Genomic DNA, 6,000 nt, shown 5'->3' with positions numbered 1-6,000 from the left:
TGGCGCTGCATTCACCCCAAAAACAACAACTTTACACGGACAAACATAGGTTAAAACACCTATATATGGCATGTAACGTGTTATAAGAGACACGCTGTCTCCAGTGCTACCGGCGCTCAATACACTCAACCTGTCGGCTCGGAATCATCAATACTGACTCTTGCTGACCTCAGACAGCACTCGTTATGTAATTCTGGGTGATGCGGTACTGATTTTAACCCATGACATACCAGGTACCTCACTACTGTCCCTCTAGGAACATTATTCGGTGGCCACTTGGTCGACTATGCCAATCGGTGCTGCAGCACTGATTTTAACCCATGACATACCAGGTACCTCACCGTTTGACTGAAGTCCTGGAATGATAACTGTGAATGCAGACGTCCAGCTGTCATCTCAGGGTTCACTGAGTCTGCTGTGTTAACAAGCCTGATTTTGCCCCATAACTGTGATTATTTTATGCATTTTTCTCACTCATGTTTCTATGTCTTAAAAAATGAAACCAATAATATAACAAATAGTTTGTGTCTCTAAAAGGGACACTCCAGCCACTTAATACATATAATAATAGCGGTCCCCTTATTAGGATGTTCCCTTACAAATGCAGAATCCCCCATATGTATTTGCCCCCCCCCCTGCTATTTTCTGTGCATCAGCAGAAAGTGCCCTCATTGCTTGCAATGAAAGTGCTTTTCTGCCACTGATTGGCTGCTTCAAAAAGCAAATCAGTGGCAAGCATTATCAGACCACGGTGAAGGCAGAGAGCTGCAGCTCTATAGCTGAAGCTTCTTACTAAAGTAGGTTTTTCTTGTAAACTCTTTCAATAGTGCAGATTAATGTACTGTTTGGGATAACTCCCCGAGACATTAAACTGGCCCTTTCAGATGAAACGCCCTGGATTCTGCATAAAAAAATGATTATATTTCAACGTGTAAAAATCAATATCAGACAAATGATTTTCTTGGAGGCCACGGGCCTGGGAAGGGAGTAAAGTCAGATCGCATTCCGGAGTGTGACTCACCCCCGATGTGACTCAACAGGAAAACTTGAAAAAGTGTAGTTTTGCTGCGCTGAAAACAATGATTTTTGAGCCAACATCAGGAGCTTATTATGGACTCCGAGGAAACAAAGGCATCGCAGAGACGTATTTGCTTTAGATACACGGCACATTGAGTACAGTAGATAACATTTTAACCTTTAACCAACGAGCAATGTAGGGAGGCTGAATACAAATTGTAAAAATCTATATTTTTATGAAGTCCATCTGGAGGCCCAAGGGCCGGAAGCGGCTTCCAAGGCTTTCCTGCGTTGTGCCCAACCTGCCTGTATCTTTAACCCCTTAAGGACAATGGGTGGTCCCTTAACCCATTGAAAACAATGTATTTTGAGCCCGTACATGTACGGGCTTTGTCATGAAGGGGTTAAGTATTGAAAATACATCTCATATTTTCCATGGTGCTGCGTGGAAGTTTTTCCGACCCCGCGTGTTTTAAATTGCTGCCTCGCCCTTACGTTATTTGTACGTCTGTAACGAACTCATACATGGGAGCTCTCCAGCTTTGACCCAGAGTCTCCGGGTGAAGCACTCAGCTTCCTCTTCCTGGGGGCAGGGGAGTGGAGTTGGGTTCCGCCCCCTCCTCACCCACCTAATACTGCCTGGGGCCAGCCTCGCCCCTGTGTGCAGGTATCCCCCACACCTCATGGATCCTCCTTCCCAAAAGATGGAGCCTCCCCTGTGTATTATTATTATTATTATTATTATTATTATCTTTTATTTTTATAGCGCCAACAGTTTACTCAGCGCTTAATACAATACATCAATTCAAGGGGTCTGACAAGACGAGAATCGACAGACAAAGACAAACCGATACATTCGGTGGAGACTCGGCTCGCAAGCTTACAATGTAGTTCTCTAGTATGAACATACCCCCAATATCTACAACGGCTAACAACTTTCTGACAGTTTCATGCATGTTGTTAAGGATTATTATTATAACAATGTTACAAAAAACAAGACTTACAGAATCAAAAGGTAAGGAGGGCCCTACTCAAACTTGGCTGGTACAACATTTTGCAAAAAGGGCCAGTCTAACTTGGATAAGCCAACTCACTAGGCAGGAACTTGGTAGCGGTCAATGGTGACACCAAGGCAGCAAGGGCATGGAGAAGGGGTGATGGGTGCGCCATTGACATTGAGGGAGAGAGCTGAGTGCGGGTAGAGTCCAGGAGGCAAGTTACAAGTTCCTCCTTGGGCTCCAATTTGCACCGAGGGGTCACGAGAGCCAAAGGACATTTTGTAATAAGTCATGCCTTTGGTGGAGGCAGATGCTGGAAAGTCTAAACCTGAATTTGTCTGAAACGGAGTTTATCTGAGACGTGACAGTTCCCCTGGAATACACGTCCCCTCAACCCTCTACTCTCCCTGTTTTATGCAGCCCTCCACATTTTAACGTTTAATAACATAGTCCTAGTAGCCCGTAGCCCTGGTTCAAAGATTATCAAGAAATGTGCAGCGGCTTTTCCAGGAATTATATTCAAAGGGGTGCATAGAAGGCCGCGGGCTAAAGAAAGGAGTGTGTGTGTTGGTACACAAATAGTTTGCATACGCAAAGCACTTTTGTGCAAAAATAACAGGGGGCACGGTGATGATTGTCATGGTTACTAGGGGATGACATGGGAAGGAAAACATACTTAAATGTTTATTTCCTTAAAAGGGTTAAAACACAAACAATCCAGAAAAGAATTCACTGTACAGTAAAGCCTGGGGTAATGCTATAAATCACAGAAACCTACAGAAGCAGCCAGGGTGGAGAAGTTCCCGAGTTAGACCCCTCGGGGGGGGGGGGAGCTTTTTAGCACCTACAGATTAAGACGAAGCGCCATAGATACAATGTAACTATGACATATTCCTAAATGGTCCCCTACCCGCAGGGTGCCTTCCATGTGGTCTCATTTCAGTGACTCTGAGTCTTCCTATTAATCAGTGGAGGGCTGGCAAAAGTCAACCTGGAGTGCAAGTCCAGCCAAGTGGCCTGGTAATAACGGGGTGCATGAGACATCTGGCAGAGAATATACTCCATGCGCGCCATCCAACCCTGTCCTTAACACATTTACAAGAAGAGGATGCATAGAAAACCCATAAAAATAAAAAGTAAATAACGGGTCAATTCGATTAAAAAAAATTCATAGAACATACTACTCAGAAATCAGCAATATTATACAGACAAAGATTAAAAAAAACACTGAGATCGGACAAATGCCCTTCGTGTGTCCTCTACCAATTCTACCCCATGTCTATGCTTTCAGAAATACAAAAGGGCAAATGTAAGGATAAGTCTGTTAAATGACGTGGCTCTATTATGCACGGTATATCTATAGTGAATGGCACAGAGTACAGAAGGAAAGTAAAGTGTCACGGACATTCTAATTTTCATTTGTTCCCGGAGCTGTCTTTGTTGCCTGATTTGTGTAGGTAGACCTCACTTTGCGAATACCGTGGGATTTCCCTGCCAGACAGGCAGGTTCTGGTGGAACCGGTTTATTTCATGAGTTCCTGTAGATCTCACTGCAATCGACACAAAACGTATACGCAAAAAATTACATAGGCTGGTGGGGAGTCTTTTCTGGTTATCCTTTAACCTGCTGAGGTACCAGCTCACGTATACATTATACTCAGAGACGTTGGGTATTTTCTCACAGAGGGGGTACACATACATGGGAACATCCAGGCTCCAGCTACCCTCTCTTTTCGGGATGTGGGTAGAGGGTCCCGCTGATGCAGGTGGCCAGTCCCTTTGACGTTGGCATGCGAGGTTAGCCCCACATGCAGGAAAACTGGCCAAGGTAACTGGGGGTTGAGGGTAACTGGGTGTTGAATGGGGTGTGTAGCAACGCTGCTCCAGTGGTGACCCGGAGAAGTGGTGCTTCACCCAAGGAGTTATTGAAAAGGGTTCTTAAAAGCATGTTGAATTTGCTGAAAAACTGAAAACTATCTGGATTTTATTCAGAGGCTCCAGAAATTTGAGCTGATCACCAGGCCTCCAGGCCAGTTTGTTTGATATCTGGATGGATGGTCTGGCGACGTTTGGCCATACCCACTTCCAGCCAGGTTCCGTCCAATCCCTGCTTAAGGTTTTGCCCAATCTCCGCCTTATTCAAGTCTAAATGGGGCTAACCCCAGCCCTATACACAACTACCTGCCCTCTTATCCTGGTGGACCTGAGATGTTGATATATTTAGAAGTCCGTTATACATGTTTAATGGACAATGACTTCCTGGATACATTGTTTCAGGTGGCCCTTGGGTTCTGTAAGGTGATACTGAAGAAAACATGCAGAACAGATTTAAATCAAGGCTTATGACACGCCGGACATTGAACACAAGCCAAAAAAACACAATATTGTGTCTTAGTTTTTATGTTTTGCATTTAGCTGCAGGAAAGATTTATATACAGGTGGCGATTCTGCGATAGAAAGTGAGAGAGGGAAAGGTTGGTCCTCTGGCCTTAATGTTGGGATAGCTTGAAGCCTTGAGGTTGCTTGTAGCTAGATTTGGGCGCGGGTCACCATTAAATTGATTGTGCAGGTTACATATTTCTGGTTTTGCATCATTGGGTTTGAGAGTGGCTGGAGGGTTTGAGTTTGAGCCCCCCAGTCGGGAGAATGCGAGAAACATCCTGAACCCAGGTGTCAGTGACCCTACCCTCATTCCTGTCATCATGGAAGGGATAGATAATCAGAGATATAGAGCTAGCTGTCTCTGTCCTGAGCATTTCTCTGCTTGCATTGGGTACAGAGCCATGTCTGGGTCTCCAAGATCTGTCTCTTTGAAGCCAGGATTCTTCGTCCAGGTTTGTTTTACACACAAAGTCAGTGCATCTGTGCTATTGTTGGAACATTCAGTAGTTATAATAAAATCTATAGCTTTTCGTTTGAATCCACACACAATACAATTTTGTTGCGTTTATTTTAACTTGTAAATAAAAGTTAATTTCTTATGTTACTGGGATACAAAAGATTTGGATTTAGTTCAGGGATTGAATTCCCCCTTTGCTGTTGGCTCTTCGGATAGGTAAATAATTGTCCCCTTTCTTACTTCCCCCCATATGTGGCTGTAGATGGGGGTATCAGTTACATGGTGTCAGTATACATTGTCACATCATCATAGATCGGATCGGTTTACATATACTCTGCGTACGGGGATCTTCAAATCCTTGTGGACTCAATGAGAAAACAGAAAATTTATTTTTAAGATAGATATTATCATCTACATAGAACTAAATGCCTGATATAAGAAATAGAACATGATGTCATATATATCTATAGGATGGGGGGGGCACTGTGCTGCTTTCCAAGGGGCCTGATGGCCATATTGGCTGATTTGGTCTCTTGGGGAGATCAGAGCTGTCCCTTGTAACTGACCTATTTATGTATGTATAGTATGTATAGTATCCCTTGTTCTGTGTGACCTTCTGGGGCAGAGGGTTAAGATATGACTTCATGTTCTAGTGTTCTACACAATGAGGATGCTCACCTCTAAGAAGATGATCCCTTGCAAAACATTTGAGGTGGGGGGGTGACTGGTCATGCTTAGATCAGCTTCCCTTATAAATGCATCACTGTTACTGATTCCCAAGAGCATTGATGTATTTTCCTTGGGCCCTTTCCTAGGCCTGACCCACGGCAGCTCCTCAGGCCGACCCCTCCAAAGCTGCCATATGCCACCGCTCTTGTCTTATAGCTGCACCTAGGGAACTGCTTTCAGGGGTGGACTGGCCCAAGAGGCAAGGGGTCAAATTCCCCCCAGGGTGGTCCAAAATTCTTCAAAAAGGACCAGTGTGACTCAGAATGCTACTTGCCACTGTGCTAACAGTGTGAACAGCCCCAGACAAGGTAAGGGTGTGAGGTGTGATGATCTGCAGCGATGTGTGAGGTTTAATAGACTGAGTATGTTAGAGTGTGTATGTAAAGGTCAGTGTGTATGTGTGTGTGTGAGAATGTG

The sequence above is a fragment of the Spea bombifrons genome, chromosome 3 (genome assembly GCF_027358695.1).
Source record: "Spea bombifrons isolate aSpeBom1 chromosome 3, aSpeBom1.2.pri, whole genome shotgun sequence".
NCBI classification, from domain to species: domain Eukaryota; kingdom Metazoa; phylum Chordata; class Amphibia; order Anura; family Pelobatidae; genus Spea; species Spea bombifrons.
Note: the sequence above shows the minus strand (reverse complement) of the source record.